Genomic DNA, 12318 nt, shown 5'->3' with positions numbered 1-12318 from the left:
GGAGACGCGGCCGGCCCCGCCTCCCGCCCGGCCGGGAAGATGGGGAGCTGGGACTGGCAAGGCGGACGGCACGGGAGGAGCCACTGGCAGCCTTTGCGTACTGTCATAGCAACGGGAAGGGCGCCTCGACCAATCACCGCCCGGGAATAGAGAGGAGCGGGGCGGAAGGGACGAGGTGGAGCCAGTGGCAGCACTGGGGTGCCGTCATAGCAACGAGGGGCCGCCTTGGCCAATCACTGCTCGGGAAGGGAGGGGGGCGGGGACTGGGCAGGGCCTGGGCGGGTTCCGTGCCTGGCTGCCCACCGGGTCTCTGACCTGGACCTCGCTGTCGCTGGCCCCTGAAATCCATCACTTTAGTCGGCTGTTCTGTGACGCCGCAACAAGGAGCCACCTGGGTACTGGGCCTTCAAGAGGAGGGACGCGGGAAGCGCGTCCGGGCCAACTCTCGAGTGGGTTTCACCCCTGCCCAGTGCGGGCACTGCACGCTCCCTTCCGTCCCCGGGCCTCGCAGGACCCCCCGGGGGTGCTGCCCATCCCCACTTACTTTCTAGGCTCTTCGGACCCTTCGGGGTTCGCGGATCGCAGAGATGTGTCCGCCAAGATCTCTTCTTTGGTCCGTAAACAACTTCACTCTCAAGGAGGCAGCTCTGGCCTCTCAGCAGGTGCGGCCTACACTGATGTCCGTCCGGGTTTGACATCATTCCCCGACCCCGACAGGAGTACCAGCCCCCTCGGGCCTCTGACTCTCAGGGGTCCCGTAAGGATCTCCGCTCCTCTCCGCTCGCTCCTGGCTCCCCTCCACTCACACACACCCACAAAAATCACAGGCGCACACGCACGTACATGTGCAGGCTTGGCACTCTGCTTCACCTGACGCACTCCGCCTGCCCAAGGCCCCTCACGATCTCCCATTTCCTCTGCCATCATCCCAGACAAAAAGCTGTGTTATTTGTTGTTGCTGCAGGAGCTGGGGAGGAGTGACTGAATAACCACAGGATTTAGTCTTGATGGCAGAATCCCAGAAGCCAAATCCACGTGGTGAATAAGCTGCTGATCTTTCAGAGCACACATCCCCTGGAGAATCTTCCCAATGCTAATATGAAAGTTTACAACCATAACCCATCATCAGGCCCAAATATATTACTTACTGAATAAATACACAAGTTACAAGCAACACACAAGAATCCAAAATTATGTCGTTTTTTAGTTGCAAAGATAAAAATGTTGTGAACACCAAAATTTAACAGCTTTTCTTATGGGGAAAAGTGGGGAGTTGGGGATAATAAATGATTATTATTTTCTTCTCTCCATATTAGCAATTTCCCAGTTACTACAATTGAGCATGTCTTATTTTTATAATAAAATGCCAAAAGTATTTTAAATGTTAAAAATATAGAATGGTAACATAATCAAGTATATGCAAATAAATAGTCATTTTTTACATTTAAAATGTCAGAAATTCAACTTTCAAATTTGTCCTAACAATGACAGTAACCAATGTTTACTAAGTTCTGACACTGCATGTGGGCGCTGTTTTAAGAATTTTATGAGTTATCTTATTAAATCCTCACTATCATTTCTCCATTGTAAATCTAAGGAAAGGGAGTTATAGAGGGGTATAAACTAAAAATAACCTCCTAAGCCCCACTACAGCCAACTGAATGGACCCCCTCTTGACCAAGGGGACCCCAGAAACCTTAAAAACTGAGTTATCAGCCATGATGGGAAGGGAGGTCAGAAATGCCTCACTAATACCCTTTTGCCGTTTAGACACAACAACTAACCAGCATTAATGTTAAACTAGAGATCATAAGACTGACAGAATGGACTCTGTGGCAGTAAGATACCAACTTATAAACAGGACCTAAGGCCATGCCAGGCATGAGTTAAGTCATGCACCCCTATACTTAAAAGAATAAACAATATTTTAACTACTTGGAAAAGGTCTTATGATTCATGTTTCACATTTTGTACTTGAGTAAAAAATCTTACTGTGAATCTCTCAAATCTTATCATGAGTTCCTCAGACTGTTGATGTACTAATTAATACGTAACGACTGACACTGAAAAGGATACTGATTTGTTTCTAAATCATGACATTTCACTGATTGTCTTGTGCATACGCAGAAAACATTTTAGCCTGTATGTTGTCATCCGTAGCCATTGATTGTAGCCTCTATATCGTCCCTCCAATGAAAAAAGACAACTCCAATATGAGGAGTCCCCTTCCCATTCCTCAACTTTCTTATAAAACCATTGCAACTTGTAACAGACTTTGGAACACACCCAACTTTGTTGCTGTGCCTTCCCCATTCAATCTTCAAATTTGACTTTCAATAAGCCTTTATCAATTTCTGCCTCAACAGCCTTAACTTTGGCCCACAGCAGTTAAGATCATTGCCCAAGATCATACAGCCAGTGGGATTCAAATCGAGCCATCAGACCCAAGAGCAACTGTTGCTCATCACTATACTGCCTCCCAGATCTGTGATAAAGAAATAACTAGTTTTCTGGCAGTGACTGTAAAGCATCTACCAAGCAGAGGACCACTGGTTCAAATGCCTTGGATTGCAAACACCAGGGAGTGGCTTAAGCAAACTACATGGTTAAGCAAACCCTGCTCTGGATCACATCCTTAGCAACTAGACATCTAGCTACAGCTATTAAATCCTAAGGTTTACAATTTGATCTCTATCCCGTACAAATTTGCCAGGGTCTTCCCTCCCAAATCTTTCAATCTATAGTAATTTCACTACACTGTGGGTTTAGCAATTATCCAAATAATTGACAAAGGCAAGAAGGGGTGAACAACAGGATGGGCCTCCCAGCACCTCCTGCAGCAGCACCTGGACTGGATTCTAAATTCCTCTTTCCAGAAAGAAGCTGCACCCCAGCCCAGATTCAGCTGAAAGCCACAGCTGCCAAGAGGCAGTCGGAGCGCTGGGCACCTCTCTGCGTACCCAGGAAACCCCAGGAGGACTTCATCAAGCCAAGCGGATGCCTCACTCAGAGCCCCAGGATCCCTGACCCCTGACCCCACAGTGACCTGGAAATGCCGGGTAATGCCAGAAGCAGCACTTTCCAATTCTGAAGGCCCTCAAAATGCTTGCTCAGCCCATCTTCCTCCTTTCCTGGGGCGTGGGAGTGGTGGGAAGATGAGAGGCAGAAAGACGAGGACATCATCAGAAGGTTTTTCCTTACTGGAAAATGAGAGGAAATCCTCTACCACCGCTTAAAAATCAAAAGGGGCTGCCCATCTTCCTCTGGCAGGGGTCTCCCATCATCCCCCGCGAGGCCTTCCCATTATCCCCTGCGGGGCTTTCCCATCATCCACAGAGGCCCTTCCCATAACCCCCAAGCGGGAAGTTCGTGCAAGTGCCGCTCTGCAGGGAGGAGCGAGGGCCGAGGGGAACGCCCTCAGGAGAGTGGAGGGCAGCAGTGGCCGCGGTTCCTCTGCACTTCGTTTCTTCAGTAAGAAATGATCTTCTTGTCCTTCTTACGTAGAAATGGAGCGATCCATTTCCTTTTACCCATTAACCCCTTCAAAAAGAAGAAAAACAGTCCCAGGCCGGCCATGGTTGATCTCTGCAGAGGGGCTGGTCAGGGTGCCTTCTGCTTCCTGGTGGGATGGCCAAGGCCGGGGAAACTGTTGAAACCACCCTGGGGCTGCCTTCTGTATTTTCCACAACCTTCCAGGCCCACCTCCCAGCTGGAGGCCCTGCAGCTTGGCAGTTGTCATGGCGACTGAGTCCCTAAGAGTGTCTCTTCTGAGCTCTCCTGGACAGTGTGGAGAAAAGGCCTTAAGAACTGAGGGGCTTTGGTAAAATGCAAACAGATTTTTTTTGAAGTTTTGTAGGCACTGTTCAGATAAAAAGCAGGGACTTTCAACAAAATGAGTTCAGGCGTATTTTAACTATAGAACTCTGAGGTTGTTTATTAGAATAATTGTACTCTGGTAAATTTACCAATTTCATATATATGCATATTTATAAACAAATATATTAGGGTATATAGATAGAAAAAGTTCTATCTACATGTACAATTGAAAACTTTTTAAAACAGTGTTGGTAGTATCACATATTAGCATTTAGAGGATAGAGACAGACCCGGGATTGGAGCCCTAGCTCCATATACTTCTTTCTGAAGTCAGTCCACTCATCTGTAAAATGGGCTGTTGTGAGGTCAAAATTAGATATTCATAATGAGAGTAGCACAGTGCCTAGCACACAGTAAAGCACTTAGTAAATGGGAGCTATTACTATTAATTGTACTGTTGTTAATCTTATAATAGGTTAAGCACCTTTTGGCTATCAGTATGTTTGGGGGAGAATTTTAACTCAAGTTTATCTTAATCGTTTTCAGTAGAGGTTTTTTCTTGAAAAGAATCAAGGCCGGGCGCGGTGGCTCAAGCCTGTAATCCCAGCACTTTGGGAGGCCGAGACGGGTGGATCACGAGGTCAGGAGATCGAGACCATCCTGGGTAACACAGTGAAACCCCGTCTCTACTAAAAAATACAAAAAAACTAGCCGGGCGAGGTGGCGGGCGCCTGTAGTCCCAGCTACTCGGGAGGCTGAGGCAGGAGAATGGCCTGAACCCGGGAGGCGGAGCTTGCAGTGAGCTGAGATCCGGCTACTGCACTCCAGCAAGGGGGACAGAGTGAGACTCCGTCTCAAAAAAAAAAAAAAAAAAGAATCAAACTGCCAAAGATGATTCAGTCAGATAGTTGTTTGTGACAATCAGAAGTTAGTCTGTGATGAACAGATGAGTTTTAATGCTCATATTCATTAGCACTAATATACATAAGGGCGGGGAGAGACTGAAGCTTCTGGATATATATAGACAGGTAGATTCTTAAGTGTAAGTAGGTATTTGAACTGTTTGTGGATTATGTCTCATAAAGTTGGCACCCAGCAAGGAGGAAAATGCCAGATACACACACGCCCATACCTGAGGTATGTAGGTCAGTGGAAGGCTATTGAAACACAGTTGTCAAGAGAGAAATATAAATTATTTTTCACCCAGGAAGTGAGATTATTCCGTAATGTATCATAACCAGTAGGGGAAATAGTTTAGTGGACACCTGTGTGGAGACAAGAGACGTCAGAAAATTGGATAGACTCAAATTTCACCTTGGGTAGCAACTCAAGGACATAGCTCAGTGCTTGGCACATAGTAAGTGCTCAGACAACACAGGTTTATCAAATTGAGTGTTAGATATTATCTTGCAACAGAGCTGTGCTTTATGCAGCACTAGGAAAAGAGAAAAAAGTGATGTGAATTTTTTTTTCTTTTTCTTGTTTTTTTTATTCTTCTTAACACACTCCATTTTCCGAGGGCTCTCTCAGGATATCAGTTGCTTAACTACATCTGAGTGTCTTCTAGGTAGAGTACTAGGGGATTACAAGGAAATGAGAAAGAAATTACAGACCCATTTGGGGGCAAATTCTACATAAATCTACACTGTTAAAAAAATTACCAGGGCTGGGTGCGGTGGCTCACGCCTGTAATCCCAACACTTTGGGAGGCCAAGGTGGGTGGATTGCCTGAGCTCAGGAGTTCAAGACCAGCTTGCCCAACGTGGTGAAACCCTGTCTCTACTAAAAATACAAAAAATTAGCTGGGTGTGGTAGCAGGCACCTGTAATCCCAGCTGCTCTGGAGGTTGAGGCAGGAGAATCGCTTGAACCTGGGAGGCAGAGGTTGCAGTGAGCTGAGATTACACCAATGCACTCCAGCCTGGGCAACAAGAGCGAAACTCTATTTCAAGCAAAACAAAACAAAACAAAAACAAAAACTATTATGCCTTCTGGCTACATGTTAATCCTTCATTCCAAAGTGGAGGTTACACTTTCCTACTGGTGGATATGCAAGGTTGGTTCTAGTTTTGATATTGCAGATAGCCTCACTCTAACCAGCAGTTGTGGTGGGAGATCCTGTGCTACATGGGGCTGTACTTTTCAAGATCTAAGAGTGGATCAGATTTTCTAGAAAAGGGACAGGGAAAGTAGTAGCATGCTGAACCACATGCTCATGATTTTCCCAGAATAAGGCTCCCCCTACCCAACTTTTAGAAAGGTCATGATCAAATAAGATAATGAGGATGAAATGATTTGGAAGTGCCATAAAAATGTAACATGTATATTTAGCTCAGGTTTTAAAATTTTTTAATTATTTAATATTTGATGCATACAAAAGAACACATATTCACATGTGCCAGCAAAATAATACAGTGAACACCTGTGAACCCCCTGCCCAAAGTAAATAGATGAATGAGTGAATGAAATCAATATGAACATCTGAATGCATAGATCTTTGTCTACATCTCAAATTCAGCTCTTTGGATTGCAGCTTTATAGAATCAAGAAATTGCTGAGCCTAAATACATGTTGCTGCATTGCCTCCGAGAATGGCCAGACCTATCCCCATTCTCACCAGAACAGAGTGTGTGACTCATTGCTCCCTCGCCTACTGTAAGTCTTTTTTCTTCTTTGCTAATCTGATGGACAAGGCAGTGTCTCATAGTGACTTTAGTTTGTATTAATATTTCCTCGATTCTTTGAGAAGATAAGCATTTTTCCCCAAATGCTGATTCTTCCCCTGTGATAACCCCTGTTAATTATTTAGATTAGTTTTTTGCAGGCCACCTTCATACATCTGTATATGTTATTTTCTGTTTCTGAAATGTGATGCCCATGTTTCTCTACCCGGTGAACAATTTGTCAACTTTAATACTTTACCAGATGTAACTTTCCTAGGGATGCTGTTTTCTAACTGCTGCCAGCCCCTTCTTACCATCTCTCTGGTTGTGCTTCTGATGCATTTCCTACACAGTTGTAACCTGTTTCCAGGTCAGCCTCCCTAAGCACCTCCCAAGGCCTCCACCCCACAGTCTGGCACAGAACTTGACACATACCAGATACTCAACTTATTAAATATTACTGAATACTTTTAGAAAATTGGGAACATACAGTAAAGTATAATGAAGAAAATAAAGATAACCAATAATCTCACTTCCCAAAGATAATAACTACTGCCATTTTGGTGTGAATCCTTTCACGCTTTTAAAATGCATATGTATGTCTATTTAATTGAAATCATTCTATTTGTCATTTACATTATCACATGTCATTATATGGTGAACATGTCAAAAAAATTTTTCCAAAGTGTTTTAAAGACAATAGTATTTCACCTTAAGGATATACCAAAATTATTATGTCACAAATGTTGGATAAGAGAATGAATGAAAATGTTTAATATAAAATTGAACGAGGTAGGGGGTATTACTTAAGGAAATTATGCTCCTTTTTTTGTTTTTTTTTTTTGTTGTTTTTTTGAGACAAGGTCTGGCTCTGTCATCCAGGCTGGAGTTTAGTGGCATGATCACAGCTCACTGCAGCCTCAACCTCCCAGGCTCAGGTGATCCTCCTGCCTCAGCCTCCCGAGTACCTGGGAATACAGGAGCCTGCCACCACACCTGGCTGATTTTTTGTATTTTTTTTATAGAGACAGGGTTTTGCCATGTTGCACAGGCTCAAACTCCTGAGCTCAAGAGATCCACTCGCCTCAGCCTCCCAAAGTGCTAGAATTACAGGTGTGAACCACCACACCCAGTCTCCATTTTGTTTTTAAGAAAACAATGTTTCGGGTGTCTTTTCTCAGTATCTCATTCACTCGTGTTTCTTGGGTGACTACCAGAATTTCCTCAGCTCTGGGTACTGTTGCTGTCCTCCTCTTGTGGCGCTGGCATACCTGCTTGTTTGAACTGCCTTTCTCCTCTCCTCAAGCCCATTTTTAATTATCTAGTTACTAGGACAAGCCTCTAAATAGTCGTGGAGCAAATATAGTTATCAGAAGAGCTAAATGAACCATTTCCCTCTCCCTCTACAAAGAGGAAAGCCAGAAAGATTTTAAACTGGACTGGCAATTTTAGGTTTCCCAGAGCTGGCTTTGTGCTATCTAATCACTGAGGCCCTGCACTGAGAGGAACGAGACGGGGCCTCTGGCAACCACATCCGGGTGGTACTAGAACAGCTCAGTGCTGTTATCTATGACCTCAGAACAAAGTCTCAGTTCAGGGGCCTTAAAAGAGTTTCCCCATTGAACAAGAATGGAAATGTGAAAATATGTATTTATTAAACAAGATAAGTGAAGATTGTTTCATTTAGAATGTGATTCACTAATGTATTTCTTTGATTACTTAGTTATCTTGGTATGTTCAGAATATTGTAGCTTTCTTTTTAGCAGTTCTTTATATTAATACATTTAAAGAGGGTCCCAGAAGTGCACCAGGCTTTAGGATGGCTAGAAATGGGGAGATGGCCTGGTCATTTTGGGTCATCTTGGCCCTGGTCTCAGTTCCAAGGATGTGTCGGAAGAAAGAATAGGGGTGATAGCTTAGGAAACTCTCTGGAGTGAAGAGGCAGCTTGGCTTTATTAGGTTGTTTTCTTCACCTTAATCCTGAACACCTTTTCAAGCTAACTGGCAGCAAGCTGGACATCGAGGTATGTGTTTAGTTCTAGAAACTTCTCTATGTGTGTCATGATATTTTCTTTTGTTACTATTTTAAGTCATGCACATATATGATATGTATTGTAGTGTAGTAGAAGAAGTAAAATTTATACAGTAAAGGGAGAAAAGGGACCTAGAGATGAAGAACTCATCAGCCTCTGCCTGTGCCCAGCATTCCCCTGCAAGACAGGCATCTCGCTCCCAAGTTCACTCCAGAATAAATGAATTAATTGACTCTAAAAGGGTTTTGAGAACAGTTTCAAGTTATTATTGCTTATGCTTCCTCCCCTATATTCCAGATCCCACAAAAAAGCCACTTCTTGGGCTGACCTTTTTATCATCCATCTCAAACTCAACAAGGGCAAAACTGAACTTCTTTCCTACACACACCAGTTGCCCAAACCTTCTCTTTTCTTTATTTCCTTATCTTAATGAAGGGCCCACTTGCTACTGGTTTCCTAAGCCAGAATCTGAACATCATCAATGTCTGGGACCAGTTCTTTCCTTCCCTCTTCCCCAACCAATCTCCAAATCCTGGAGATTCTTCCTTCCAAATTGTTCCAAATCCATCTACTTTTTTCCATTCCCACTGCTTCTTCCTTAGTCAGGACACCATCATCTTCTGCCAAGAAGACACCAACAGCCCAGGTGGTCTCCCTGCCTTAGTCTCACTCTCTTCCAATCTATTTGCCACACTGACCGGAATAATCTTTTAAAACCATACATCTAATCACGTTGTTCTTCAGTTTAAAATCTTTCAGTAGTAAAGTCCAGACTCCCTCATTCGATTATTAGGCTCTGAATGACGTGGCCACCAAGTCCCTCCCCAGCCTCTTCTCTTGCCGTATGTTCACACACTGCACTCTCTGCTCTGGCCATAATGACTTTCAGTTCCCCAAACCTAACTTTCTCTAGGATTGCTGGGCCTTTGCCCACGCTGTTCTCTGCTTGGAACACCTTCCACTCTTCTTTTGGGTAACTCGATGCCTTCTCCAGGTCTCACCTCAGCTGTCACTTACACAACCCCATAGACAGGCTTATCCCCAACCCTTGTCTGCAGCGTCCTCCAGGTGACTGTGTCTCCCAGGTGGGTAGCCCCTGAAGTAATCCTCCACACTCCATCACTGTCGGGTAGTTGGAAGGCTGGAGAGGTACGATCCCCCAGAGTCGACCTAGATCCTTGTGGCTTCAGCCCCCAACAGGTAGGGAGCCCACTAAGCTTCAGCTCTAGAGCAGAGACACAGACAAGGCTACTGGTGTGTGCAAAATATTGACTTGTGAAAATTACAGTATCCAAAACATGATTTTTTTCTAAAAGAGCTTTTAAAATTTTGTTTTCTGAAAGTTAAAACCAGAAAATTTGTGACAGGTTAAGGATTTAAGGGGATTTTTCAGTTATGTGATGTGAGGCTCTCTGTAGTTTTGTACCAACTAGATTGTTCACTTCCTAAGAATGAGGACCTCTCCTATTCATCTTTGTAATAGGGACAGTGTCTTGCAGATGAAAACATTCAGTGACCCTACATTAGAGGAGAAGAAACTGGAACACAAATTGATTGAATGTTCCCCATGTGACAGATTTAATAAGGCTAATGTTGGTGAAGTGGAGGCTGCGCAGGCAGTAAGAGGATTCCCTTGTCTACTTGGAAGGTGAACATGAGCTCTGGCATCCCAGGCCTGGTTCAATGTTGATACCCCTGAATTGAAAGTGGCATTTCTGTGTACTCTTACAGATGTTCCTTCATTTGCCATCAGAAAGATAGCTGCAAAGTGATATATAGTAACTTTGGAGGCATATTTTATTTTTAAACCTCAATTAACTTTGTGTCAAATAATCAAAGCTTAACAGGATGTATATTAAAGATGGTGGGAGGGAATCAAACTTCATTTTTAGAGAAAAATAGCAAATCAAAACAAGCTGATGCAAGGGACTTTGTGGCTCTCTCCTTCCTTCAGCTCCTGATATGAGTCCTAGATTGATTACATATTCACAGTGATTAGCTGTGCTTTCCAATAATTAGAGCAGCCATAAGCATTTGTACACTAATTTACAGTTCCTAAAGCATCCTTAGGAATATTAGCATAAATATTTATTGAATGTCTCCTGTGTGCCAGGCATGATTCTATACATGATAAGGATTCACTGATGAATAAAACCAGTTAAAAAATGTCTGCTTTCATGGTGCCTACATTCTAACACCTTACTTTCCCCGTTCATCCATACATCAACCCCACAGAGTCACACTAGGAAAACTGGAGTTCAGGAGAGTAAATTGACTTTCACAGGGTCCCAAAAGAGTAAGTTTGGGGTCAGAATTTTAACCCGTCACTCCAGATTCCAAGTCCCATGCTTTTTTTTTTTTTTTTTTTTTTTTTGCTAGCTTAGTATTCACTGTGGAATCTTAATGATGCTCAAAAAGATCATCTCAAGTAATAGTCAGGAGAGAATATCATATTCAATAAGTTGCTTTTTTTTTTTTTTTTTTTGAGACAGACTGTCACTCTGTCACCCAGGCTGGAGTGCAGTGGCATGATCTCAGCTCACTGCCACCTCTGCCTCTTGGGTTCAAACAATTCTCCTGTCTCAGCCTCCCAAGTAACTGGGATTACAGGCACATGCCGCCACACCCAGCTAATTTTTTGTATTTCAGTAGAGACAGGGTTTCACTGTGTTGGCCAGACTGTTCTTGAACTCCTGAGCTCAGGCAATCCACCTGCCTTGGCCTCCCAAAGTGCTAGGATTACTGGCGTGAGCCACCACACCCAGCTCAATAAGTTGCTTTTATTATTGAGTTACATAAGTCTTTTTTAGAAATGATTTCAGTTATAAGCGTTAAATACTAATGGTCTTAATCATAAGAGTTAAAACTATAAATTAACTGGAAAGGAACAGCTGCCTGGAGGAACCCAGGGCATGTGCCTTCTGATGACCACAGTGAGTGCTGAGGTCTTCAGTTTAGGCTGTGAGGGGGACTGGCTACCTAAACTGTCAGCCAGTGGTGAGTAGGGTAGATTAAGCTGATGGAGCAGAAAGTCTCACCATCCAAAGCCATCCTTTCCCAGACTCCATGTCTGGTGGGAATAGATAGGCAATCCATGAAAGACTACTGAAGTGTGTGTCTTAGTCCATTTGGGTTGCTATAAAGGAATCCTCGAGGCTGGGTAATTTATAAAGAAGAGAGGTTTATTTAGTTCATGTTTCTGCACACTGAACAAGAAGCATGGCACCAGCACCTATTTCTTGCGAAGGCCTCAGGAAGCTTCCATTCTTGGTGAAAGGCGAAGTGGAGCAGGCCTCACACAGTGAGAGGGGAAGGAAGAGAGAGAGCATGGAGAGTGGTGCCAGGCTCCTTCTAATCAGTTCTCACAGGGACCGATACAGTGAGAACTCACTCACTACTGAGAGGATAGCACCAAACCATTCCTGAGGGATCTTCCCCCATGACCCAGACACCTCCCACTAGGTCCCACTTCCAACAGTGGGGGTCAAGTTTTGACATGAGATTTGGAGGGGACAAATACCCAAACAATATCAGTTTGATAAAGAGGATATGAGTAATTTCATTCTTCCATCAGTGTTGAAAAGTACCATGTCCATAAATCATCAAATGCTGGCCCAGAGGGAACTTTAAAGAACAGCCCCTTAATTTCAGCCACATAGTTTACCAAACTAGAGCTGGACTGGAGACCATGCCTTTTTTTTTTTTTTTTTTTTTTTTTGAGGTGGAGTCTCACTGTCACCCAGGCTGGAGTGCAATGGTGCCATCTCAGCTCTCTGCAAACTCCGTCTCCCGGGTTCAAGCAATTAT

General features: G+C 43.9%; 1 protein-coding gene and 1 long non-coding RNA gene across 2 annotated transcripts in view; both read left to right on the top strand.

Moving 5' to 3' along the window:
- Positions 1-530: 530 nt before the first annotated feature.
- LOC106997231 (uncharacterized) lies at positions 531-1176 on the top strand. Its single transcript, XR_001443371.3, has 2 exons — positions 531-662; positions 965-1176. It is a non-coding gene; the product is annotated as an uncharacterized LOC106997231 (long non-coding RNA).
- A 2173-nt stretch (positions 1177-3349) lies between these two features.
- Positions 3350-12318, top strand: part of SLC37A1 (solute carrier family 37 member 1) — an 82819-nt gene continuing 73850 nt past the window's right edge. The window contains exons 1-2 of the mRNA XM_015132817.3: positions 3350-3471; positions 6349-6470. The gene's annotated coding sequence lies outside the window, so the exon portion shown is untranslated. The remainder of the gene's footprint in view (positions 3472-6348; positions 6471-12318) is intronic.

The sequence above is a fragment of the Macaca mulatta genome, chromosome 3 (genome assembly GCF_049350105.2).
Source record: "Macaca mulatta isolate MMU2019108-1 chromosome 3, T2T-MMU8v2.0, whole genome shotgun sequence".
In the NCBI taxonomy this organism is placed as follows: domain Eukaryota; kingdom Metazoa; phylum Chordata; class Mammalia; order Primates; family Cercopithecidae; genus Macaca; species Macaca mulatta.
Note: the sequence above shows the minus strand (reverse complement) of the source record. Positions and strands in the feature narration are given on the sequence as shown.